The sequence below is a fragment of the Oncorhynchus mykiss genome, unplaced genomic scaffold (genome assembly GCF_013265735.2).
Source record: "Oncorhynchus mykiss isolate Arlee unplaced genomic scaffold, USDA_OmykA_1.1 un_scaffold_344, whole genome shotgun sequence".
Taxonomy (NCBI): Eukaryota; Metazoa; Chordata; class Actinopteri; order Salmoniformes; family Salmonidae; genus Oncorhynchus; species Oncorhynchus mykiss.
In genome coordinates this window covers 41,473-67,815 of record NW_023493792.1, presented here as the reverse complement: position 1 = coordinate 67,815, position 26,343 = coordinate 41,473, and the positions used below count along the sequence as shown (strand labels likewise).

The 26,343-nt window shown below is 40.5% G+C and overlaps 25 non-coding genes across 25 annotated transcripts; all 25 read left to right on the top strand.

Annotated features, from left to right (window-relative positions):
• Positions 1–555: 555 nt before the first annotated feature.
• On the top strand, positions 556–629 carry trnat-agu. The gene has a single exon. It is a non-coding gene; the product is annotated as a tRNA-Thr (tRNA).
• Positions 630–913: 284 nt separating this feature from the next.
• Positions 914–985, top strand: trnah-gug. Its single transcript has one exon. It is a non-coding gene; the product is annotated as a tRNA-His (tRNA).
• Positions 986–3,306: 2,321 nt separating this feature from the next.
• On the top strand, positions 3,307–3,380 carry trnat-agu. Its single transcript has one exon. It is a non-coding gene; the product is annotated as a tRNA-Thr (tRNA).
• A 1,302-nt stretch (positions 3,381–4,682) lies between these two features.
• Positions 4,683–4,756, top strand: trnat-agu. The gene has a single exon. It is a non-coding gene; the product is annotated as a tRNA-Thr (tRNA).
• A 284-nt stretch (positions 4,757–5,040) lies between these two features.
• Positions 5,041–5,112, top strand: trnah-gug. Its single transcript has one exon. It is a non-coding gene; the product is annotated as a tRNA-His (tRNA).
• A 945-nt stretch (positions 5,113–6,057) lies between these two features.
• trnat-agu lies at positions 6,058–6,131 on the top strand. The gene has a single exon. It is a non-coding gene; the product is annotated as a tRNA-Thr (tRNA).
• A 1,302-nt stretch (positions 6,132–7,433) lies between these two features.
• Positions 7,434–7,507, top strand: trnat-agu. The gene has a single exon. It is a non-coding gene; the product is annotated as a tRNA-Thr (tRNA).
• A 284-nt stretch (positions 7,508–7,791) lies between these two features.
• Positions 7,792–7,863, top strand: trnah-gug. The gene has a single exon. It is a non-coding gene; the product is annotated as a tRNA-His (tRNA).
• A 946-nt stretch (positions 7,864–8,809) lies between these two features.
• Positions 8,810–8,883, top strand: trnat-agu. Its single transcript has one exon. It is a non-coding gene; the product is annotated as a tRNA-Thr (tRNA).
• Positions 8,884–10,185: 1,302 nt separating this feature from the next.
• trnat-agu lies at positions 10,186–10,259 on the top strand. The gene has a single exon. It is a non-coding gene; the product is annotated as a tRNA-Thr (tRNA).
• Positions 10,260–11,561: 1,302 nt separating this feature from the next.
• trnat-agu lies at positions 11,562–11,635 on the top strand. The gene has a single exon. It is a non-coding gene; the product is annotated as a tRNA-Thr (tRNA).
• Positions 11,636–11,919: 284 nt separating this feature from the next.
• On the top strand, positions 11,920–11,991 carry trnah-gug. The gene has a single exon. It is a non-coding gene; the product is annotated as a tRNA-His (tRNA).
• A 2,680-nt stretch (positions 11,992–14,671) lies between these two features.
• trnah-gug lies at positions 14,672–14,743 on the top strand. Its single transcript has one exon. It is a non-coding gene; the product is annotated as a tRNA-His (tRNA).
• Positions 14,744–15,689: 946 nt separating this feature from the next.
• Positions 15,690–15,763, top strand: trnat-agu. Its single transcript has one exon. It is a non-coding gene; the product is annotated as a tRNA-Thr (tRNA).
• Positions 15,764–16,048: 285 nt separating this feature from the next.
• Positions 16,049–16,120, top strand: trnah-gug. Its single transcript has one exon. It is a non-coding gene; the product is annotated as a tRNA-His (tRNA).
• A 947-nt stretch (positions 16,121–17,067) lies between these two features.
• On the top strand, positions 17,068–17,141 carry trnat-agu. Its single transcript has one exon. It is a non-coding gene; the product is annotated as a tRNA-Thr (tRNA).
• A 284-nt stretch (positions 17,142–17,425) lies between these two features.
• Positions 17,426–17,497, top strand: trnah-gug. Its single transcript has one exon. It is a non-coding gene; the product is annotated as a tRNA-His (tRNA).
• Positions 17,498–18,443: 946 nt separating this feature from the next.
• Positions 18,444–18,517, top strand: trnat-agu. Its single transcript has one exon. It is a non-coding gene; the product is annotated as a tRNA-Thr (tRNA).
• Positions 18,518–18,803: 286 nt separating this feature from the next.
• On the top strand, positions 18,804–18,875 carry trnah-gug. The gene has a single exon. It is a non-coding gene; the product is annotated as a tRNA-His (tRNA).
• Positions 18,876–19,821: 946 nt separating this feature from the next.
• trnat-agu lies at positions 19,822–19,895 on the top strand. The gene has a single exon. It is a non-coding gene; the product is annotated as a tRNA-Thr (tRNA).
• Positions 19,896–20,179: 284 nt separating this feature from the next.
• On the top strand, positions 20,180–20,251 carry trnah-gug. The gene has a single exon. It is a non-coding gene; the product is annotated as a tRNA-His (tRNA).
• Positions 20,252–21,197: 946 nt separating this feature from the next.
• trnat-agu lies at positions 21,198–21,271 on the top strand. Its single transcript has one exon. It is a non-coding gene; the product is annotated as a tRNA-Thr (tRNA).
• A 1,301-nt stretch (positions 21,272–22,572) lies between these two features.
• trnat-agu lies at positions 22,573–22,646 on the top strand. The gene has a single exon. It is a non-coding gene; the product is annotated as a tRNA-Thr (tRNA).
• Positions 22,647–23,948: 1,302 nt separating this feature from the next.
• On the top strand, positions 23,949–24,022 carry trnat-agu. Its single transcript has one exon. It is a non-coding gene; the product is annotated as a tRNA-Thr (tRNA).
• A 1,304-nt stretch (positions 24,023–25,326) lies between these two features.
• Positions 25,327–25,400, top strand: trnat-agu. Its single transcript has one exon. It is a non-coding gene; the product is annotated as a tRNA-Thr (tRNA).
• The last annotated feature ends 943 nt before the right edge of the window (positions 25,401–26,343 follow it).

Here is a 26,343-nt window from a genome sequence, read left to right as displayed (position 1 = left end):
GAAGAAATAGTATGTGATTACCATTGATTACTGATATCTCGCTACCCACCTCTCACCAGTGTTGCCAACTTAGCGACTTTGTCGCTATATTTAGTGAGTATTCAGAAAAAAGACAAGAATCGACAGAAGAAAGTTCAATTGTAGTTCTAAACATACTTAGGGTGTTTTTTACTCACTTTTTGTCTCTCCCGAGGCGTTATTCCTCTCTCCTACAGCGTCAATCACAATTACATCCACTTGGCCAATTATGAAAATTATGTGATGACGTCATTTAGCGACTTCTAGCTACTTTTAGGACCAGCAATAGCTACTTTCCTTCCTGAGGATTTGGCAACACTGCCTCTCACATGCTCAGGCCCACTTTGCGTCCCAAAACGTAGCTTAAGAAACCCTGTTGCTAGACAATTGAAGGTGTCTGTATCGTTTCCAATATTAGTAAAAGACATCTCTTTTGTGATGTGATTTTGCTAGACAGAGATGTGGGTTAAATTAATGAGACTGGTTTGATTCAAATAGGTGTGGGTGTTCACATCTGCAACATATATGACTTTTATGGGTGCTGTGGCTTAGTTGGTTAAAGTGCCTGTCTAGTAAACAGGAGATCCTGAGTTCAAATCTCAGCAGTACCTTTTTATTGTTCACATTGGTGGAGAAGGTCAGAGGGGAGGGCACTCAGGTTTTCTCACCAATGGGTTTAGAGAATTAGAGATGACGTGAGGAGGATGCAATTGAGATATTCCAATGTCACGGAAAAAGGGCACTTTTTGAATGAGAAAAAACCTACCGACTGTGTAAAGCTCCATTGTTTCTTCAGTTTATTCATTATCGAGACCAAAATGAAAAGAGTTTAGCCAGCTTGTGCACATCACTTTCACAGTCTATGTAGGCTTTACAAAGCCACCTCTTGAAGCCGGCCGTGATCGTATAGTGGTTAGTACTCTGCGTTGTGGTCGCAGCAACCCCGGTTCGAATCCGGGTCACGGCACTGTAATGTAATTTTAGAAGGGTTGTTTTTTGAATGAGTTAAGACTTGCTATGCAAGCTAAGCAACTCAGCAACTCTGCCGTTTGACAAAGTTCCCCACCATATTGTAGGTTAATTACTTACACGAAATCATTCATCTGCTGTTTCAGACGTTTTTACCATTTTTAAGCTCCAGAGCCAAATGAGAAATGCAGTGTCCTCGAACGACCAACATTATGAAGAAATAGTATATGATTCTGAATGTTCACTCATATCTCGCGACCCACCTATGACATGTTAATAACCGCTTTGGGTCCCAAATCATAGTTTAAGAATTCATGTCAGAGGTTCTTGAGTTTATTCATCTCGAGACCCAAATGAAAAATGTACTGTCCTCGAATGATCATAGTTACGAAGAAATAGTATGTGATTACCATTGATTACTGATATCTCGCTACCCACCTCTCACCAGTGTTGCCAACTTAGCGACTTTGTCGCTATATTTAGTGAGTATTCAGAAAAAAGACAAGAATCGACAGAAGAAAGTTCAATTGTAGTTCTAAACATACTTAGGGTGTTTTTTACTCACTTTTTGTCTCTCCCGAGGCGTTATTCCTCTCTCCTACAGCGTCAATCACAATTACATCCACTTGGCCAATTATGAAAATTATGTGATGACGTCATTTAGCGACTTCTAGCTACTTTTAGGACCAGCAATAGCTACTTTCCTTCCTGAGGATTTGGCAACACTGCCTCTCACATGCTCAGGCCCACTTTGCGTCCCAAAACGTAGCTTAAGAAACCCTGTTGCTAGACAATTGAAGGTGTCTGTATCGTTTCCAATATTAGTAAAAGACATCTCTTTTGTGATGTGATTTTGCTAGACAGAGATGTGGGTTAAATTAATGAGACTGGTTTGATTCAAATAGGTGTGGGTGTTCACATCTGCAACATATATGACTTTTATGGGTGCTGTGGCTTAGTTGGTTAAAGTACCTGTCTAGTAAACAGGAGATCCTGAGTTCAAATCTCAGCAGTACCTTTTTATTGTTCACATTGGTGGAGAAGGTCAGAGGGGAGGGCACTCAGGTTTTCTCACCAATGGGTTTAGAGAATTAGAGATGACGTGAGGAGGATGCAATTGAGATATTCCAATGTCACGGAAAAAGGGCACTTTTTGAATGAGAAAAAACCTACCGACTGTGTAAAGCTCCATTGTTTCTTCAGTTTATTCATTATCGAGACCAAAATGAAAAGAGTTTAGCCAGCTTGTGCACATCACTTTCACAGTCTATGTAGGCTTTACAAAGCCACCTCTTGAAGCCGGCCGTGATCGTATAGTGGTTAGTACTCTGCGTTGTGGTCGCAGCAACCCCGGTTCGAATCCGGGTCCCGGCACTGCAATGTAATTTTAGAAGGGTTGTTTTTTGAATGAGTTAAGACTTGCTATGCAAGCTAAGAAACTCAGCAACTCTGCCGTTTGACAAAGTTCCCCACCATATTGTAGGTTAATTACTTACACGAAATGATTCATCTGCTGTTTCAGACGTTTTTACAATTTTTAAGCTCCAGAGCCAAATGAGAAATGCAGTGTCCTCGAACGACCAACATTATGAAGAAATAGTGTATGATTCTGAATGTTCACTCATATCTCGCGACCCACCTATGACATGTTAATAACCGCTTTGGGTCCCAAATCATAGTTTAAGAATTCATGTCAGAGGTTCTTGAGTTTATTCATCTCGAGACCCAAATGAAAAATGTACTGTCCTCGAATGATCATAGTTACGAAGAAATAGTATGTGATTACCATTGATTACTGATATCTCGCTACCCACCTCTCACCAGTGTTGCCAACTTAGCGACTTTGTCGCTATATTTAGTGAGTATTCAGAAAAAGACAAGAATCGACAGAAGAAAGTTCAATTGTAGTTCTAAACATACTTAGGGTATTTTTTACTCACTTTTTGTCTCTCCCGAGGCGTTATTCCTCTCTCCTACAGCGTCAATCACAATTACATCCACTTGGCCAATTATGAAAATTATGTGATGACGTCATTTAGCGACTTCTAGCTACTTTTAGGACCAGCAATAGCTACATTCCTTCCTGAGGATTTGGCAACACTGCCTCTCACATGCTCAGGCCCACTTTGCGTCCCAAAACGTAGCTTAAGAAACCCTGTTGCTAGACAATTGAAGGTGTCTGTATCGTTTCCAATATTAGTAAAAGACATCTCTTTTGTGATGTGATTTTGCTAGACAGAGATGTGGGTTAAATTAATGAGACTGGTTTGATTCAAATAGGTGTGGGTGTTCACATCTGCAACATATATGACTTTTATGGGTGCTGTGGCTTAGTTGGTTAAAGTGCCTGTCTAGTAAACAGGAGATCCTGAGTTCAAATCTCAGCAGTACCTTTTTATTGTTCACATTGGTGGAGAAGGTCAGAGGGGAGGGCACTCAGGTTTTCTCAGCAATGGGTTTAGAGAATTAGAGATGACGTGAGGAGGATGCAATTGAGATATTCCAATGTCACGGAAAAAGGGCACTTTTTGAATGAGAAAAAACCTACCGACTGTGTAAAGCTCCATTGTTTCTTCAGTTTATTCATTATCGAGACCAAAATGAAAAGAGTTTAGCCAGCTTGTGCACATCACTTTCACAGTCTATGTAGGCTTTACAAAGCCACCTCTTGAAGCCGGCCGTGATCGTATAGTGGTTAGTACTCTGCGTTGTGGTCGCAGCAAACCCGGTTCGAATCCGGGTCACGGCACTGTAATGTAATTTTAGAAGGGTTGTTTTTTGAATGAGTTAAGACTTGCTATGCAAGCTAAGCAACTCAGCAACTCTGCCGTTTGACAAAGTTCCCCACCATATTGTAGGTTAATTACTTACACGAAATCATTCATCTGCTGTTTCAGACGTTTTTACCATTTTTAAGCTCCAGAGCCAAATGAGAAATGCAGTGTCCTCGAACGACCAACATTATGAAGAAATAGTATATGATTCTGAATGTTCACTCATATCTCGCGACCCACCTATGACATGTTAATAACCGCTTTGGGTCCCAAATCATAGTTTAAGAATTCATGTCAGAGGTTCTTGAGTTTATTCATCTCGAGACCCAAATGAAAAATGTACTGTCCTCGAATGATCATAGTTACGAAGAAATAGTATGTGATTACCATTGATTACTGATATCTCGCTACCCACCTCTCACCAGTGTTGCCAACTTAGCGACTTTGTCGCTATATTTAGTGAGTATTCAGAAAAAAGACAAGAATCGACAGAAGAAAGTTCAATTGTAGTTCTAAACATACTTAGGGTGTTTTTTACTCACTTTTTGTCTCTCCCGAGGCGTTATTCCTCTCTCCTACAGCGTCAATCACAATTACATCCACTTGGCCAATTATGAAAATTATGTGATGACGTCATTTAGCGACTTCTAGCTACTTTTAGGACCAGCAATAGCTACTTTCCTTCCTGAGGATTTGGCAACACTGCCTCTCACATGCTCAGGCCCACTTTGCGTCCCAAAACGTAGCTTAAGAAACCCTGTTGCTAGACAATTGAAGGTGTCTGTATCGTTTCCAATATTAGTAAAAGACATCTCTTTTGTGATGTGATTTTGCTAGACAGAGATGTGGGTTAAATTAATGAGACTAGTTTGATTCAAATAGGTGTGGGTGTTCACATCTGCAACATATATGACTTTTATGGGTGCTGTGGCTTAGTTGGTTAAAGTGCCTGTCTAGTAAACAGGAGATCCTGAGTTCAAATCTCAGCAGTACCTTTTTATTGTTCACATTGGTGGAGAAGGTCAGAGGGGAGGGCACTCAGGTTTTCTCACCAATGGGTTTAGAGAATTAGAGATGACGTGAGGAGGATGCAATTGAGATATTCCAATGTCACGGAAAAAGGGCACTTTTTGAATGAGAAAAAACCTACCGACTGCGTAAAGCTCCACTGTTTCTTCAGTTTATTCATTATCGAGACCAAAATGAAAAGAGTTTAGCCAGCTTGTGCACATCACTTTCACAGTCTATGTAGGCTTTACAAAGCCACCTCTTGAAGCCGGCTGTGATCGTATAGTGGTTAGTACTCTGCGTTGTGGTCGCAGCAACCCCGGTTCGAATCCGGGTCACGGCACTGTAATGTAATTTTAGAAGGGTTGTTTTTTGAATTAGTTAAGACTTGCTATGCAAGCTAAGAAACTCAGCAACTCTGCCGTTTGACAAAGTTCCCCACCATATTGTAGGTTAATTACTTACACGAAATCATTCATCTGCTGTTTCAGACGTTTTTACCATTTTTAAGCTCCAGAGCCAAATGAGAAATGCAGTGTCCTCGAACGACCAACATTATGAAGAAATAGTATATGATTCTGAATGTTCACTCATATCTCGCGACCCACCTATGACATGTTAATAACCGCTTTGGGTCCCAAATCATAGTTTAAGAATTCATGTCAGAGGTTCTTGAGTTTATTCATCTCGAGACCCAAATGAAAAATGTACTGTCCTCGAATGATCATAGTTACGAAGAAATAGTATGTGATTACCATTGATTACTGATATCTCGCTACCCACCTCTCACCAGTGTTGCCAACTTAGCGACTTTGTCGCTATATTTAGTGAGTATTCAGAAAAAGACAAGAATCGACAGAAGAAAGTTCAATTGTAGTTCTAAACATACTTAGGGTATTTTTTACTCACTTTTTGTCTCTCCCGAGGCGTTATTCCTCTCTCCTACAGCGTCAATCACAATTACATCCACTTGGCCAATTATGAAAATTATGTGATGACGTCATTTAGCGACTTCTAGCTACTTTTAGGACCAGCAATAGCTACATTCCTTCCTGAGGATTTGGCAACACTGCCTCTCACATGCTCAGGCCCACTTTGCGTCCCAAAACGTAGCTTAAGAAACCCTGTTGCTAGACAATTGAAGGTGTCTGTATCGTTTCCAATATTAGTAAAAGACATCTCTTTTGTGATGTGATTTTGCTAGACAGAGATGTGGGTTAAATTAATGAGACTGGTTTGATTCAAATAGGTGTGGGTGTTCACATCTGCAACATATATGACTTTTATGGGTGCTGTGGCTTAGTTGGTTAAAGTGCCTGTCTAGTAAACAGGAGATCCTGAGTTCAAATCTCAGCAGTACCTTTTTATTGTTCACATTGGTGGAGAAGGTCAGAGGGGAGGGCACTCAGGTTTTCTCAGCAATGGGTTTAGAGAATTAGAGATGACGTGAGGAGGATGCAATTGAGATATTCCAATGTCACGGAAAAAGGGCACTTTTTGAATGAGAAAAAACCTACCGACTGTGTAAAGCTCCATTGTTTCTTCAGTTTATTCATTATCGAGACCAAAATGAAAAGAGTTTAGCCAGCTTGTGCACATCACTTTCACAGTCTATGTAGGCTTTACAAAGCCACCTCTTGAAGCCGGCCGTGATCGTATAGTGGTTAGTACTCTGCGTTGTGGTCGCAGCAAACCCGGTTCGAATCCGGGTCACGGCACTGTAATGTAATTTTAGAAGGGTTGTTTTTTGAATGAGTTAAGACTTGCTATGCAAGCTAAGAAACTCAGCAACTCTGCCGTTTGACAAAGTTCCCCACCATATTGTAGGTTAATTACTTACACGAAATCATTCATCTGCTGTTTCAGACGTTTTTACCATTTTTAAGCTCCAGAGCCAAATGAGAAATGCAGTGTCCTCGAACGACCAACATTATGAAGAAATAGTATATGATTCTGAATGTTCACTCATATCTCGCGACCCACCTATGACATGTTAATAACCGCTTTGGGTCCCAAATCATAGTTTAAGAATTCATGTCAGAGGTTCTTGAGTTTATTCATCTCGAGACCCAAATGAAAAATGTACTGTCCTCGAATGATCATAGTTACGAAGAAATAGTATGTGATTACCATTGATTACTGATATCTCGCTACCCACCTCTCACCAGTGTTGCCAACTTAGCGACTTTGTCGCTATATTTAGTGAGTATTCAGAAAAAAGACAAGAATCGACAGAAGAAAGTTCAATTGTAGTTCTAAACATACTTAGGGTGTTTTTTACTCACTTTTTGTCTCTCCCGAGGCGTTATTCCTCTCTCCTACAGCGTCAATCACAATTACATCCACTTGGCCAATTATGAAAATTATGTGATGACGTCATTTAGCGACTTCTAGCTACTTTTAGGACCAGCAATAGCTACTTTCCTTCCTGAGGATTTGGCAACACTGCCTCTCACATGCTCAGGCCCACTTTGCGTCCCAAAACGTAGCTTAAGAAACCCTGTTGCTAGACAATTGAAGGTGTCTGTATCGTTTCCAATATTAGTAAAAGACATCTCTTTTGTGATGTGATTTTGCTAGACAGAGATGTGGGTTAAATTAATGAGACTAGTTTGATTCAAATAGGTGTGGGTGTTCACATCTGCAACATATATGACTTTTATGGGTGCTGTGGCTTAGTTGGTTAAAGTGCCTGTCTAGTAAACAGGAGATCCTGAGTTCAAATCTCAGCAGTACCTTTTTATTGTTCACATTGGTGGAGAAGGTCAGAGGGGAGGGCACTCAGGTTTTCTCACCAATGGGTTTAGAGAATTAGAGATGACGTGAGGAGGATGCAATTGAGATATTCCAATGTCACGGAAAAAGGGCACTTTTTGAATGAGAAAAAACCTACCGACTGTGTAAAGCTCCATTGTTTCTTCAGTTTATTCATTATCGAGACCAAAATGAAAAGAGTTTAGCCAGCTTGTGCACATCACTTTCACAGTCTATGTAGGCTTTACAAAGCCACCTCTTGAAGCCGGCTGTGATCGTATAGTGGTTAGTACTCTGCGTTGTGGTCGCAGCAACCCTGGTTCGAATCCGGGTCACGGCACTGTAATGTAATTTTAGAAGGGTTGTTTTTTGAATTAGTTAAGACTTTCTATGCAAGCTAAGAAACTCAGCAACTCTGCCGTTTGACAAAGTTCCCCACCATATTGTAGGTTAATTACTTACACAAAATCATTCATCTGCTGTTTCAGACGTTTTTACCATTTTTAAGCTCCAGAGCCAAATGAGAAATGCAGTGTCCTCGAACGACCAACATTATGAAGAAATAGTATATGATTCTGAATGTTCACTCATATCTCGCGACCCACCTATGACATGTTAATAACCGCTTTGGGTCCCAAATCATAGTTTAAGAATTCATGTCAGAGGTTCTTGAGTTTATTCATCTCGAGACCCAAATGAAAAATGTACTGTCCTCGAATGATCATAGTTACGAAGAAATAGTATGTGATTACCATTGATTACTGATATCTCGCTACCCACCTCTCACCAGTGTTGCCAACTTAGCGACTTTGTCGCTATATTTAGTGAGTATTCAGAAAAAAGACAAGAATCGACAGAAGAAAGTTCAATTGTAGTTCTAAACATACTTAGGGTGTTTTTTACTCACCTTTTGTCTCTCCCGAGGCGTTATTCCTCTCTCCTACAGCGTCAATCACAATTACATCCACTTGGCCAATTATGAAAATTATGTGATGACGTCATTTAGCGACTTCTAGCTACTTTTAGGACCAGCAATAGCTACTTTCCTTCCTGAGGATTTGGCAACACTGCCTCTCACATGCTCAGGCCCACTTTGCGTCCCAAAACGTAGCTTAAGAAACACTGTTGCTAGACAATTGAAGGTGTCTGTATCGTTTCCAATATTAGTAAAAGACATCTCTTTTGTGATGTGATTTTGCTAGACAGAGATGTGGGTTAAATTAATGAGACTGGTTTGATTCAAATAGGTGTGGGTGTTCACATCTGCAACATATATGACTTTTATGGGTGCTGTGGCTTAGTTGGTTAAAGTGCCTGTCTAGTAAACAGGAGATCCTGAGTTCAAATCTCAGCAGTACCTTTTTATTGTTCACATTGGTGGAGAAGGTCAGAGGGGAGGGCACTCAGGTTTTCTCACCAATGGGTTTAGAGAATTAGAGATGACGTGAGGAGGATGCAATTGAGATATTCCAATGTCACGGAAAAAGGGCACTTTTTGAATGAGAAAAAACCTACCGACTGTGTAAAGCTCCACTGTTTCTTCAGTTTATTCATTATCGAGACCAAAATGAAAAGAGTTTAGCCAGCTTGTGCACATCACTTTCACAGCCTATGTAGGCTTTACAAAGCCAGGTCTTGTAGCCGGCCGTGATCGTATAGTGGTTAGTACTCTGCGTTGTGGTCGCAGCAACCCAGGTTCGAATCCGGGTCACGGCACTGCAATGTAATTTTAGAAGGGTTGTTTTTTGAATGAGTTATGACTTACTATGCAAGCTAAGAAACTCAGCAACTCTGCCGTTTGACAAAGTTCCCCACCATATTGTAGGTTAATTACTTACACGAAATGATTCATCTGCTGTTTCAGACGTTTTTACCATTTTTAAGCTCCAGAGCCAAATGAGAAATGCAGTGTCCTCGAACGACCAACATTATGAAGAAATAGTGTATGATTCTGAATGTTCACTCATATCTCGCGACCCACCTATGACATGTTAATAACCGCTTTGGGTCCCAAATCATAGTTTAAGAATTCATGTCAGAGGTTCTTGAGTTTATTCATCTCGAGACCCAAATGAAAAATGTACTGTCTTCGAATGATCATAGTTACGAAGAAATAGTATGTGATTACCATTGATTACTGATATCTCGCTACCCACCTCTCACCAGTGTTGCCAACTTAGCGACTTTGTCGCTATATTTAGTGAGTATTCAGAAAAAAGACAAGAATCGACAGAAGAAAGTTCAATTGTAGTTCTAAACATACTTAGGGTATTTTTTACTCACTTTTTGTCTCTCCCGAGGCGTTATTCCTCTCTCCTACAGCGTCAATCACAATTACATCCACTTGGCCAATTATGAAAATTATGTGATGACGTCATTTAGCGACTTCTAGCTACTTTTAGGACCAGCAATAGCTACATTCCTTCCTGAGGATTTGGCAACACTGCCTCTCACATGCTCAGGCCCACTTTGCGTCCCAAAACGTAGCTTAAGAAACCCTGTTGCTAGACAATTGAAGGTGTCTGTATCGTTTCCAATATTAGTAAAAGACATCTCTTTTGTGATGTGATTTTGCTAGACAGAGATGTGGGTTAAATTAATGAGACTGGTTTGATTCAAATAGGTGTGGGTGTTCACATCTGCAACATATATGACTTTTATGGGTGCTGTGGCTTAGTTGGTTAAAGTGCCTGTCTAGTAAACAGGAGATCCTGAGTTCAAATCTCAGCAGTACCTTTTTATTGTTCACATTGGTGGAGAAGGTCAGAGGGGAGGGCACTCAGGTTTTCTCAGCAATGGGTTTAGAGAATTAGAGATGACGTGAGGAGGATGCAATTGAGATATTCCAATGTCACGGAAAAAGGGCACTTTTTGAATGAGAAAAAACCTACCGACTGTGTAAAGCTCCATTGTTTCTTCAGTTTATTCATTATCGAGACCAAAATGAAAAGAGTTTAGCCAGCTTGTGCACATCACTTTCACAGTCTATGTAGGCTTTACAAAGCCACCTCTTGAAGCCGGCCGTGATCGTATAGTGGTTAGTACTCTGCGTTGTGGTCGCAGCAAACCCGGTTCGAATCCGGGTCACGGCACTGTAATGTAATTTTAGAAGGGTTGTTTTTTGAATGAGTTAAGACTTGCTATGCAAGCTAAGCAACTCAGCAACTCTGCCGTTTGACAAAGTTCCCCACCATATTGTAGGTTAATTACTTACACGAAATCATTCAACTGCTGTTACAGACGTTTTTACCATTTTTAAGCTCCAGAGCCAAATGAGAAATGCAGTGTCCTCGAACGACCAACATTATGAAGAAATAGTATATGATTCTGAATGTTCACTCATATCTCGCGACCCACCTATGACATGTTAATAACCGCTTTGGGTCCCAAATCATAGTTTAAGAATTCATGTCAGAGGTTCTTGAGTTTATTCATCTCGAGACCCAAATGAAAAATGTACTGTCCTCGAATGATCATAGTTACGAAGAAATAGTATGTGATTACCATTGATTACTGATATCTCGCTACCCACCTCTCACCAGTGTTGCCAACTTAGCGACTTTGTCGCTATATTTAGTGAGTATTCAGAAAAAAGACAAGAATCGACAGAAGAAAGTTCAATTGTAGTTCTAAACATACTTAGGGTGTTTTTTACTCACTTTTTGTCTCTCCCGAGGCGTTATTCCTCTCTCCTACAGCGTCAATCACAATTACATCCACTTGGCCAATTATGAAAATTATGTGATGACGTCATTTAGCGACTTCTAGCTACTTTTAGGACCAGCAATAGCTACTTTCCTTCCTGAGGATTTGGCAACACTGCCTCTCACATGCTCAGGCCCACTTTGCGTCCCAAAACGTAGCTTAAGAAACCCTGTTGCTAGACAATTGAAGGTGTCTGTATCGTTTCCAATATTAGTAAAAGACATCTCTTTTGTGATGTGATTTTGCTAGACAGAGATGTGGGTTAAATTAATGAGACTAGTTTGATTCAAATAGGTGTGGGTGTTCACATCTGCAACATATATGACTTTTATGGGTGCTGTGGCTTAGTTGGTTAAAGTGCCTGTCTAGTAAACAGGAGATCCTGAGTTCAAATCTCAGCAGTACCTTTTTATTGTTCACATTGGTGGAGAAGGTCAGAGGGGAGGGCACTCAGGTTTTCTCACCAATGGGTTTAGAGAATTAGAGATGACGTGAGGAGGATGCAATTGAGATATTCCAATGTCACGGAAAAAGGGCACTTTTTGAATGAGAAAAAACCTACCGACTGTGTAAAGCTCCATTGTTTCTTCAGTTTATTCATTATCGAGACCAAAATGAAAAGAGTTTAGCCAGCTTGTGCACATCACTTTCACAGTCTATGTAGGCTTTACAAAGCCACCTCTTGAAGCCGGCTGTGATCGTATAGTGGTTAGTACTCTGCGTTGTGGTCGCAGCAACCCCGGTTCGAATCCGGGTCACGGCACTGTAATGTAATTTTAGAAGGGTTGTTTTTTGAATTAGTTAAGACTTGCTATGCAAGCTAAGAAACTCAGCAACTCTGCCGTTTGACAAAGTTCCCCACCATATTGTAGGTTAATTACTTACACGAAATCATTCATCTGCTGTTTCAGACGTTTTTACCATTTTTAAGCTCCAGAGCCAAATGAGAAATGCAGTGTCCTCGAACGACCAACATTATGAAGAAATAGTATATGATTCTGAATGTTCACTCATATCTCGCGACCCACCTATGACATGTTAATAACCGCTTTGGGTCCCAAATCATAGTTTAAGAATTCATGTCAGAGGTTCTTGAGTTTATTCATCTCGAGACCCAAATGAAAAATGTACTGTCCTCGAATGATCATAGTTACGAAGAAATAGTATGTGATTACCATTGATTACTGATATCTCGCTACCCACCTCTCACCAGTGTTGCCAACTTAGCGACTTTGTCGCTATATTTAGTGAGTATTCAGAAAAAAGACAAGAATCGACAGAAGAAAGTTCAATTGTAGTTCTAAACATACTTAGGGTGTTTTTTACTCACCTTTTGTCTCTCCCGAGGCGTTATTCCTCTCTCCTACAGCGTCAATCACAATTACATCCACTTGGCCAATTATGAAAATTATGTGATGACGTCATTTAGCGACTTCTAGCTACTTTTAGGACCAGCAATAGCTACTTTCCTTCCTGAGGATTTGGCAACACTGCCTCTCACATGCTCAGGCCCACTTTGCGTCCCAAAACGTAGCTTAAGAAACACTGTTGCTAGACAATTGAAGGTGTCTGTATCGTTTCCAATATTAGTAAAAGACATCTCTTTTGTGATGTGATTTTGCTAGACAGAGATGTGGGTTAAATTAATGAGACTGGTTTGATTCAAATAGGTGTGGGTGTTCACATCTGCAACATATATGACTTTTATGGGTGCTGTGGCTTAGTTGGTTAAAGTGCCTGTCTAGTAAAAAGGAGATCCTGAGTTCAAATCTCAGCAGTACCTTTTTATTGTTCACATTGGTGGAGAAGGTCAGAGGGGAGGGCACTCAGGTTTTCTCACCAATGGGTTTAGAGAATTAGAGATGACGTGAGGAGGATGCAATTGAGATATTCCAATGTCACGGAAAAAGGGCACTTTTTGAATGAGAAAAAACCTACCGACTGTGTAAAGCTCCACTGTTTCTTCAGTTTATTCATTATCGAGACCAAAATGAAAAGAGTTTAGCCAGCTTGTGCACATCACTTTCACAGCCTATGTAGGCTTTACAAAGCCAGGTCTTGTAGCCGGCCGTGATCGTATAGTGGTTAGTACTCTGCGTTGTGGTCGCAGCAACCCAGGTTCGAATCCGGGTCACGGCACTGCAATGTAATTTTAGAAGGGTTGTTTTTTGAATGAGTTATGACTTACTATGCAAGCTAAGAAACTCAGCAACTCTGCCGTTTGACAAAGTTCCCCACCATATTGTAGGTTAATTACTTACACGAAATGATTCATCTGCTGTTTCAGACGTTTTTACCATTTTTAAGCTCCAGAGCCAAATGAGAAATGCAGTGTCCTCGAACGACCAACATTATGAAGAAATAGTGTATGATTCTGAATGTTCACTCATATCTCGCGACCCACCTATGACATGTTAATAACCGCTTTGGGTCCCAAATCATAGTTTAAGAATTCATGTCAGAGGTTCTTGAGTTTATTCATCTCGAGACCCAAATGAAAAATGTACTGTCTTCGAATGATCATAGTTACGAAGAAATAGTATGTGATTACCATTGATTACTGATATCTCGCTACCCACCTCTCACCAGTGTTGCCAACTTAGCGACTTTGTCGCTATATTTAGTGAGTATTCAGAAAAAAGACAAGAATCGACAGAAGAAAGTTCAATTGTAGTTCTAAACATACTTAGGGTGTTTTTTACTCACTTTTTGTCTCTCCCGAGACGTTATTCCTCTCTCCTACAGCGTCAATCACAATTACATCCACTTGGCCAATTATGAAAATTATGTGATGACGACATTTAGCGACTTCTAGCTACTTTTAGGACCAGCAATAGCTACTTTCCTTCCTGAGGATTTGGCAACACTGCCTCTCACATGCTCAGGCCCACTTTGCGTCCCAAAACGTAGCTTAAGAAACCCTGTTGCTAGACAATTGAAGGTGTCTGTATCGTTTCCAATATTAGTAAAAGACATCTCTTTTGTGATGTGATTTTGCTAGACAGAGATGTGGGTTAAATTAATGAGACTGGTTTGATTCAAATAGGTGTGGGTGTTCACATCTGCAACATATGTGACTTTTATGGGTGCTGTGGCTTAGTTGGTTAAAGTGCCTGTCTAGTAAACAGGAGATCCTGAGTTCAAGTCTCAGCAGTACCTTTTTATTGTTCACATTGGTGGAGAAGGTCAGAGGGGAGGGCACTCAGGTTTTCTCACCAATGGGTTTAGAGAATTAGAGATGACGTGAGGAGGATGCAATTGAGATATTCCAATGTCACGGAAAAAGGGCACTTTTTGAATGAGAAAAAACCTACCGACTGTGTAAAGCTCCACTGTTTCTTCAGTTTATTCATTATCGAGACCAAAATGAAAAGAGTTTAGCCAGCTTGTGCACATCACTTTCACAGCCTATGTAGGCTTTACAAAGCCAGCTCTTGTAGCCGGCCGTGATCGTATAGTGGTTAGTACTCTGCGTTGTGGTCGCAGCAACCCCGGTTCGAATCCGGGTCACGGCACTGCAATGTAATTTTAGAAGGGTTGTTTTTTGAATGAGTTATGACTTACTATGCAAGCTAAGAAACTCAGCAACTCTGCCGTTTGACAAAGTTCCCCACCATACTGTAGGTTAATTACTTACACGAAATGATTCATCTGCTGTTTCAGACGTTTTTACCATTTTTAAGCTCCAGAGCCAAATGAGAAATGCAGTGTCCTCGAACGACCAACATTATGAAGAAATAGTATATGATTCTGAATGTTCACTCATATCTCGCGACCCACCTATGACATGTTAATAACCGCTTTGGGTCCCAAATCATAGTTTAAGAATTCATGTCAGAGGTTCTTGAGTTTATTCATCTCGAGACCCAAATGAAAAATGTACTGTCCTCGAATGATCATAGTTACGAAGAAATAGTATGTGATTACCATTGATTACTGATATCTCGCTACCCACCTCTCACCAGTGTTGCCAACTTAGCGACTTTGTCGCTATATTTAGTGAGTATTCAGAAAAAAGACAAGAATCGACAGAAGAAAGTTCAATTGTAGTTCTAAACATACTTAGGGTGTTTTTTACTCACTTTTTGTCTCTCCCGAGGCGTTATTCCTCTCTCCTACATCGTCAATCACAATTACATCCACTTGGCCAATTATGAAAATTATGTGATGACGTCATTTAGCGACTTCTAGCTACTTTTAGGACCAGCAATAGCTACTTTCCTTCCTGAGGATTTGGCAACACTGCCTCTCACATGCTCAGGCCCACTTTGCGTCCCAAAACGTAGCTTAAGAAACCCTGTTGCTAGACAATTGAAGGTGTCTGTATCGTTTCCAATATTAGTAAAAGACATCTCTTTTGTGATGTGATTTTGCTAGACAGAGATGTGGGTTAAATTAATGAGACTAGTTTTATTCAAATAGGTGTGGGTGTTCACATCTGCAACATATATGACTTTTATGGGTGCTGTGGCTTAGTTGGTTAAAGTGCCTGTCTAGTAAACAGGAGATCCTGAGTTCAAATCTCAGCAGTACCTTTTTATTGTTCACATTGGTGGAGAAGGTCAGAGGGGAGGGCACTCAGGTTTTCTCACCAATGGGTTTAGAGAATTAGAGATGACGTGAGGAGGATGCAATTGAGATATTCCAATGTCACGGAAAAAGGGCACTTTTTGAATGAGAAAAAACCTACCGACTGTGTAAAGCTCCATTGTTTCTTCAGTTTATTCATTATCGAGACCAAAATGAAAAGAGTTTAGCCAGCTTGTGCACATCACTTTCACAGTCCTATGTAGGCTTTACAAAGCCAGCTCTTGTAGCCGGCCGTGATCGTATAGTGGTTAGTACTCTGCGTTGTGGTCGCAGCAACCCCGGTTCGAATCCGGGTCACGGCACTGCTAATGTAATTTTATAAGGGTTGTTTTTTGAATGAGTTAAGACTTGCTATGCAAGCTAAGAAACTCAGCAACTCTGCCGTTTGACAAAGTTCCCCACCATATTGTAGGTTAATTACTTACACGAAATCATTCATCTGCTGTTTCAGACGTTTTTACCATTTTTAAGCTCCAGAGCCAAATGAGAAATGCAGTGTCCTCGAACGACCAACATTATGAAGAAATAGTATATGATTCTGAATGTTCACTCATATCTCGCGACCCACCTATGACATGTTAATAACCGCTTTGGGTCCCAAATCATAGTTTAAGAATTCATGTCAGAGGTTCTTGAGTTTATTCATCTCGAGACCCAAATGAAAAATGTACTGTCCTCGAATGATCATAGTTACGAAGAAATAGTATGTGATTACCATTGATTACTGATATCTCGCTACCCACCTCTCACCAGTGTTGCCAACTTAGCGACTTTGTCGCTATATTTAGTGAGTATTCAGAAAAAAGACAAGAATCGACAGAAGAAAGTTCAATTGTAGTTCTAAACATACTTAGGGTGTTTTTTACTCACTTTTTGTCTCTCCCGAGGCGTTATTCCTCTCTCCTACAGCGTCAATCACAATTACATCCACTTGGCCAATTATGAAAATTATGTGATGACGTCATTTAGCGACTTCTAGCTACTTTTAGGACCAGCAATAGCTACTTTCCTTCCTGAGGATTTGGCAACACTGCCTCTCACATGCTCAGGCCCACTTTGCGTCCCAAAACGTAGCTTAAGAAACCCTGTTGCTAGACAATTGAAGGTGTCTGTATCGTTTCCAATATTAGTAAAAGACATCTCTTTTGTGATGTGATTTTGCTAGACAGAGATGTGGGTTAAATTAATGAGACTGGTTTGATTCAAATAGGTGTGGGTGTTCACATCTGCAACATATGTGACTTTTATGGGTGCTGTGGCTTAGTTGGTTAAAGTGCCTGTCTAGTAAACAGGAGATCCTGAGTTCAAATCTCAGCAGTACCTTTTTATTGTTCACATTGGTGGAGAAGGTCAGAGGGGAGGGCACTCAGGTTTTCTCACCAATGGGTTTAGAGAATTAGAGATGACGTGAGGAGGATGCAATTGAGATATTCCAATGTCACGGAAAAAGGGCACTTTTTGAATGAGAAAAAACCTACCGACTGTGTAAAGCTCCACTGTTTCTTCAGTTTATTCATTATCGAGACCAAAATGAAAAGAGTTTAGCCAGCTTGTGCACATCACTTTCACAGCCTATGTAGGCTTTACAAAGCCAGCTCTTGTAGCCGGCCGTGATCGTATAGTGGTTAGTACTCTGCGTTGTGGTCGCAGCAACCCCGGTTCGAATCCGGGTCACGGCACTGCAATGTAATTTTAGAAGGGTTGTTTTTTGAATGAGTTAAGACTTACTATGCAAGCTAAGAAACTCAGCAACTCTGCCGTTTGACAAAGTTCCCCACCATAATGTAGGTTAATTACTTACACGAAATGATTCATCTGCTGTTTCAGACGTTTTTACCATTTTTAAGCTCGAGAGCCAAATGAGAAATGCAGTGTCCTCGAACGACCAACATTATGAAGAAATAGTATATGATTCTGAATGTTCACTCATATCTCGCGACCCACCTATGACATGTTAATAACCGCTTTGGGTCCCAAATCATAGTTTAAGAATTCATGTCAGAGGTTCTTGAGTTTATTCATCTCGAGACCCAAATGAAAAATGTACTGTCCTCGAATGATCATAGTTACGAAGAAATAGTATGTGATTACCATTGATTACTGATATCTCGCTACCCACCTCTCACCAGTGTTGCCAACTTAGCGACTTTGTCGCTATATTTAGTGAGTATTCAGAAAAAAGACAAGAATCGACAGAAGAAAGTTCAATTGTAGTTCTAAACATACTTAGGGTGTTTTTTACTCACTTTCTGTCTCTCCCGAGACGTTATTCCTCTCTCCTACAGCGTCAATCACAATTACATCCACTTGGCCAATTATGAAAATTATGTGATGACGTCATTTAGCGACTTCTAGCTACTTTTAGGACCAGCAATAGCTACTTTCCTTCCTGAGGATTTGGCAACACTGCCTCTCACATGCTCAGGCCCACTTTGCGTCCCAAAACGTAGCTCAAGAAACCCTGTTGCTAGACAATTGAAGGTGTCTGTATCGTTTCCAATATTAGTAAAAGACATCTCTTTTGTGATGTGATTTTGCTAGACAGAGATGTGGGTTAAATTAATGAGACTAGTTTGATTCAAATAGGTGTGGGTGTTCACATCTGCAACATATATGACTTTTATGGGTGCTGTGGCTTAGTTGGTTAAAGTGCCTGTCTAGTAAACAGGAGATCCTGAGTTCAAATCTCAGCAGTACCTTTTTATTGTTCACATTGGTGGAGAAGGTCAGAGGGGAGGGCACTCAGGTTTTCTCACCAATGGGTTTAGAGAATTAGAGATGACGTGAGGAGGATGCAATTGAGATATTCCAATGTCACGGAAAAAGGGCACTTTTTGAATGAGAAAAAATCCTACCGACTGTGTAAAGCTCCACTGTTTCTTCAGTTTATTCATTATCGAGACCAAAATGAAAAGAGTTTAGCCAGCTTGTGCACATCACTTTCACAGTCCTATGTAGGCTTTACAAAGCCAGCTCTTGTAGCCGGCCGTGATCGTATAGTGGTTAGTACTCTGCGTTGTGGTCGCAGCAACCCCGGTTCGAATCCGGGTCACGGCACTGCAATGTAATTTTAGAAGGGTTGTTTTTTGAATGAGTTAAGACTTGCTATGCAAGCTAAGAAACTCAGCAACTCTGCCGTTTGACAAAGTTCCCCACCATATTGTAGGTTAATTACTTACACGAAATCATTCATCTGCTGTTTCAGACGTTTTTACCATTTTTAAGCTCCAGAGCCAAATGAGAAATGCAGTGTCCTCGAACGACCAACATTATGAAGAAATAGTATATGATTCTGAATGTTCACTCATATCTCGCGACCCACCTATGACATGTTAATAACCGCTTTGGGTCCCAAATCATAGTTTAAGAATTCATGTCAGAGGTTCTTGAGTTTATTCATCTCGAGACCCAAATGAAAAATGTACTGTCCTCGAATGATCATAGTTACGAAGAAATAGTATGTGATTACCATTGATTACTGATATCTCGCTACCCACCTCTCACCAGTGTTGCCAACTTAGCGACTTTGTCGCTATATTTAGTGAGTATTCAGAAAAAAGACAAGAATCGACAGAAGAAAGTTCAATTGTAGTTCTAAACATACTTAGGGTGTTTTTTACTCACTTTTTGTCTCTCCCGAGGCGTTATTCCTCTCTCCTACAGCGTCAATCACAATTACATCCACTTGGCCAATTATGAAAATTATGTGATGACGTCATTTAGCGACTTCTAGCTACTTTTAGGACCAGCAATAGCTACTTTCCTTCCTGAGGATTTGGCAACACTGCCTCTCACATGCTCAGGCCCACTTTGCGTCCCAAAACGTAGCTTAAGAAACCCTGTTGCTAGACAATTGAAGGTGTCTGTATCGTTTCCAATATTAGTAAAAGACATCTCTTTTGTGATGTGATTTTGCTAGACAGAGATGTGGGTTAAATTAATGAGACTGGTTTGATTCAAATAGGTGTGGGTGTTCACATCTGCAACATATATGACTTTTATGGGTGCTGTGGCTTAGTTGGTTAAAGTGCCTGTCTAGTAAACAGGAGATCCTGAGTTCAAATCTCAGCAGTACCTTTTTATTGTTCACATTGGTGGAGAAGGTCAGAGGGGAGGGCACTCAGGTTTTCTCACCAATGGGTTTAGAGAATTAGAGATGACGTGAGGAGGATGCAATTGAGATATTCCAATGTCACGGAAAAAGGGCACTTTTTGAATGAGAAAAAATCTACCGACTGTGTAAAGCTCCACTGTTTCTTCAGTTTATTCATTATCGAGACCAAAATGAAAAGAGTTTAGCCAGCTTGTGCACATCACTTTCACAGCCTATGTAGGCTTTACAAAGCCAGCTCTTGTAGCCGGCCGTGATCGTATAGTGGTTAGTACTCTGCGTTGTGGTCGCAGCAACCCCGGTTCGAATCCGGGTCACGGCACTGCAATGTAATTTTAGAAGGGTTGTTTTTTGAATGAGTTAAGACTTACTATGCAAGCTAAGAAACTCAGCAACTCTGCCGTTTGACAAAGTTCCCCACCATATTGTAGGTTAATTACTTACACGAAATGATTCATCTGCTGTTTCAGACGTTTTTACCATTTTTAAGCTCGAGAGCCAAATGAGAAATGCAGTGTCCTCGAACGACCAACATTATGAAGAAATAGTGTATGATTCTGAATGTTCACTCATATCTCGCGACCCACCTATGACATGTTAATAACCGCTTTGGGTCCCAAATCATAGTTTAAGAATTCATGTCAGAGGTTCTTGAGTTTATTCATCTCGAGACCCAAATGAAAAATGTACTGTCCTCGAATGATCATAGTTACGAAGAAATAGTATGTGATTACCATTGATTACTGATATCTCGCTACCCACCTCTCACCAGTGTTGCCAACTTAGCGACTTTGTCGCTATATTTAGTGAGTATTCAGAAAAAAGACAAGAATCGACAGAAGAAAGTTCAATTGTAGTTCTAAACATACTTAGGGTGTTTTTTACTCACTTTCTGTCTCTCCCGAGACGTTATTCCTCTCTCCTACAGCGTCAATCACAATTACATCCACTTGGCCAATTATGAAAATTATGTGATGACGTCATTTAGCGACTTCTAGCTACTTTTAGGACCAGCAATAGCTACTTTCCTTCCTGAGGATTTGGCAACACTGCCTCTCACATGCTCAGGCCCACTTTGCGTCCCAAAACGTAGCTTAAGAAACCCTGTTGCTAGACAATTGAAGGTGTCTGTATCGTTTCCAATATTAGTAAAAGACATCTCTTTTGTGATGTGATTTTGCTAGACAGAGATGTGGGTTAAATTAATGAGACTGGTTTGATTCAAATAGGTGTGGGTGTTCACATCTGCAACATATATGACTTTTATGGGTGCTGTGGCTTAGTTGGTTAAAGTGCCTGTCTAGTAAACAGGAGATCCTGAGTTCAAATCTCAGCAGTACCTTTTTATTGTTCACATTGGTGGAGAAGGTCAGAGGGGAGGGCACTCAGGTTTTCTCACCAATGGGTTTAGAGAATTAGAGATGACGTGAGGAGGATGCAATTGAGATATTCCAATGTCACGGAAAAAGGGCACTTTTTGAATGAGAAAAAATCTACCGACTGTGTAAAGCTCCACTGTTTCTTCAGTTTATTCATTATCGAGACCAAAATGAAAAGAGTTTAGCCAGCTTGTGCACATCACTTTCACAGCCTATGTAGGCTTTACAAAGCCAGCTCTTGTAGCCGGCCGTGATCGTATAGTGGTTAGTACTCTGCGTTGTGGTCGCAGCAACCCAGGTTCGAATCCGGGTCACGGCACTGCAATGAATTTTAGAAGGGTTGTTTTTTGAATGAGTTAAGACTTACTATGAAAGCTAAGAAACTCAGCAACTCTGCCGTTTGACAAAGTTCCCCACCATATTGTAGGTTAATTACTTACACGAAATGATTCATCTGCTGTTTCAGACGTTTTTACCATTTTTAAGCTCGAGAGCCAAATGAGAAATGCAGTGTCCTCGAACGACCAACATTATGAAGAAATAGTGTATGATTCTGAATGTTCACTCATATCTCGCGACCCACCTATGACATGTTAATAACCGCTTTGGGTCCCAAATCATAGTTTAAGAATTCATGTCAGAGGTTCTTGAGTTTATTCATCTCGAGACCCAAATGAAAAATGTACTGTCCTCGAATGATCATAGTTACGAAGAAATAGTATGTGATTACCATTGATTACTGATATCTCGCTACCCACCTCTCACCAGTGTTGCCAACTTAGCGACTTTGTCGCTATATTTAGTGAGTATTCAGAAAAAAGACAAGAATCGACAGAAGAAAGTTCAATTGTAGTTCTAAACATACTTAGGGTGTTTTTTACTCACTTTCTGTCTCTCCCGAGACGTTATTCCTCTCTCCTACAGCGTCAATCACAATTACATCCACTTGGCCAATTATGAAAATTATGTGATGACGTCATTTAGCGACTTCTAGCTACTTTTAGGACCAGCAATAGCTACTTTCCTTCCTGAGGATTTGGCAACACTGCCTCTCACATGCTCAGGCCCACTTTGCGTCCCAAAACGTAGCTTAAGAAACCCTGTTGCTAGACAATTGAAGGTGTCTGTATCGTTTCCAATATTAGTAAAAGACATCTCTTTTGTGATGTGATTTTGCTAGACAGAGATGTGGGTTAAATTAATGAGACTGGTTTGATTCAAATAGGTGTGGGTGTTCACATCTGCAACATATATGACTTTTATGGGTGCTGTGGCTTAGTTGGTTAAAGTGCCTGTCTAGTAAACAGGAGATCCTGAGTTCAAATCTCAGCAGTACCTTTTTATTGTTCACATTGGTGGAGAAGGTCAGAGGGGAGGGCACTCAGGTTTTCTCACCAATGGGTTTAGAGAATTAGAGATGACGTGAGGAGGATGCAATTGAGATATTCCAATGTCACGGAAAAAGGGCACTTTTTGAATGAGAAAAAATCTACCGACTGTGTAAAGCTCCACTGTTTCTTCAGTTTATTCATTATCGAGACCAAAATGAAAAGAGTTTAGCCAGCTTGTGCACATCACTTTCACAGCCTATGTAGGCTTTACAAAGCCAGCTCTTGTAGCCGGCCGTGATCGTATAGTGGTTAGTACTCTGCGTTGTGGTCGCAGCAACCCAGGTTCGAATCCGGGTCACGGCACTGCAATGAAATTTTAGAAGGGTTGTTTTTTGAATGAGTTAAGACTTACTATGCAAGCTAAGAAACTCAGCAACTCTGCCGTTTGACAAAGTTCCCCACCATATTGTAGGTTAATTACTTACACGAAATGATTCATCTGCTGTTTCAGACGTTTTTACCATTTTTAAGCTCGAGAGCCAAATGAGAAATGCAGTGTCCTCGAACGACCAACATTATGAAGAAATAGTGTATGATTCTGAATGTTCACTCATATCTCGCGACCCACCTATGACATGTTAATAACCGCTTTGGGTCCCAAATCATAGTTTAAGAATTCATGTCAGAGGTTCTTGAGTTTATTCATCTCGAGACCCAAATGAAAAATGTACTGTCCTCGAATGATCATAGTTACGAAGAAATAGTATGTGATTACCATTGATTACTGATATCTCGCTACCCACCTCTCACCAGTGTTGCCAACTTAGCGACTTTGTCGCTATATTTAGTGAGTATTCAGAAAAAAGACAAGAATCGACAGAAGAAAGTTCAATTGTAGTTCTAAACATACTTAGGGTGTTTTTTACTCACTTTCTGTCTCTCCCGAGACGTTATTCCTCTCTCCTACAGCGTCAATCACAATTACATCCACTTGGCCAATTATGAAAATTATGTGATGACGTCATTTAGCGACTTCTAGCTACTTTTAGGACCAGCAATAGCTACTTTCCTTCCTGAGGATTTGGCAACACTGCCTCTCACATGCTCAGGCCCACTTTGCGTCCCAAAACGTAGCTTAAGAAACCCTGTTGCTAGACAATTGAAGGTGTCTGTATCGTTTCCAATATTAGTAAAAGACATCTCTTTTGTGATGTGATTTTGCTAGACAGAGATGTGGGTTAAATTAATGAGACTGGTTTGATTCAAATAGGTGTGGGTGTTCACATCTGCAACATATATGACTTTTATGGGTGCTGTGGCTTAGTTGGTTAAAGTGCCTGTCTAGTAAACAGGAGATCCTGAGTTCAAATCTCAGCAGTACCTTTTTATTGTTCACATTGGTGGAGAAGGTCAGAGGGGAGGGCACTCAGGTTTTCTCACCAATGGGTTTAGAGAATTAGAGATGACGTGAGGAGGATGCAATTGAGATATTCCAATGTCACGGAAAAAGGGCACTTTTTGAATGAGAAAAAATCTACCGACTGTGTAAAGCTCCACTGTTTCTTCAGTTTATTCATTATCGAGACCAAAATGAAAAGAGTTTAGCCAGCTTGTGCACATCACTTTCACAGCCTATGTAGGCTTTACAAAGCCAGCTCTTGTAGCCGGCCGTGATCGTATAGTGGTTAGTACTCTGCGTTGTGGTCGCAGCAACCCAGGTTCGAATCCGGGTCACGGCACTGCAATGTAATTTTAGAAGGGTTGTTTTTTGAATGAGTTAAGACTTGCTATGCAAGCTAAGAAACTCAGCAACTCTGCCGTTTGACAAAGTTCCCCACCATATTGTAGGTTAATTACTTACACGAAATGATTCATCTGCTGTTTCAGACGTTTTTACCATTTTTAAGCTCGAGAGCCAAATGAGAAATGCAGTGTCCTCGAACGACCAACATTATGAAGAAATAGTAGTATGATTCTGAATGTTCACTCATATCTCGCGACCCACCTATGACATGTTAATAACCGCTTTGGGTCCCAAATCATAGTTTAAGAATTCATGTCAGAGGTTCTTGAGTTTATTCATCTCGAGACCCAAATGAAAAATGTACTGTCCTCGAATGATCATAGTTACGAAGAAATAGTATGTGATTACCATTGATTACTGATATCTCGCTACCCACCTCTCACCAGTGTTGCCAACTTAGCGACTTTGTCGCTATATTTAGTGAGTATTCAGAAAAAAGACAAGAATCGACAGAAGAAAGTTCAATTGTAGTTCTAAACATACTTAGGGTGTTTTTTACTCACTTTTCTGTCTCTCCCGAGACGTTATTCCTCTCTCCTACAGCGTCAATCACAATTACATCCACTTGGCCAATTATGAAAATTATGTGATGACGTCATTTAGCGACTTCTAGCTACTTTTAGGACCAGCAATAGCTACTTTCCTTCCTGAGGATTTGGCAACACTGCCTCTCACATGCTCAGGCCCACTTTGCGTCCCAAAACGTAGCTTAAGAAACCCTGTTGCTAGACAATTGAAGGTGTCTGTATCGTTTCCAATATTAGTAAAAGACATCTCTTTTGTGATGTGATTTTGCTAGACAGAGATGTGGGTTAAATTAATGAGACTGGTTTGATTCAAATAGGTGTGGGTGTTCACATCTGCAACATATATGACTTTTATGGGTGCTGTGGCTTAGTTGGTTAAAGTGCCTGTCTAGTAAACAGGAGATCCTGAGTTCAAATCTCAGCAGTACCTTTTTATTGTTCACATTGGTGGAGAAGGTCAGAGGGGAGGGCACTCAGGTTTTCTCACCAATGGGTTTAGAGAATTAGAGATGACGTGAGGAGGATGCAATTGAGATATTCCAATGTCACGGAAAAAGGGCACTTTTTGAATGAGAAAAAATCTACCGACTGTGTAAAGCTCCACTGTTTCTTCAGTTTATTCATTATCGAGACCAAAATGAAAAGAGTTTAGCCAGCTTGTGCACATCACTTTCACAGCCTATGTAGGCTTTACAAAGCCAGCTCTTGTAGCCGGCCGTGATCGTATAGTGGTTAGTACTCTGCGTTGTGGTCGCAGCAACCCAGGTTCGAATCCGGGTCACGGCACTGCAATGAAATTTTAGAAGGGTTGTTTTTTGAATGAGTTAAGACTTACTATGAAAGCTAAGAAACTCAGCAACTCTGCCGTTTGACAAAGTTCCCCACCATATTGTAGGTTAATTACTTACACGAAATGATTCATCTGCTGTTTCAGACGTTTTTACCATTTTTAAGCTCGAGAGCCAAATGAGAAATGCAGTGTCCTCGAACGACCAACATTATGAAGAAATAGTGTATGATTCTGAATGTTCACTCATATCTCGCGACCCACCTATGACATGTTAATAACCGCTTTGGGTCCCAAATCATAGTTTAAGAATTCATGTCAGAGGTTCTTGAGTTTATTCATCTCGAGACCCAAATGAAAAATGTACTGTCCTCGAATGATCATAGTTACGAAGAAATAGTATGTGATTACCATTGATTACTGATATCTCGCTACCCACCTCTCACCAGTGTTGCCAACTTAGCGACTTTGTCGCTATATTTAGTGAGTATTCAGAAAAAAGACAAGAATCGACAGAAGAAAGTTCAATTGTAGTTCTAAACATACTTAGGGTGTTTTTTACTCACTTTCTGTCTCTCCCGAGACG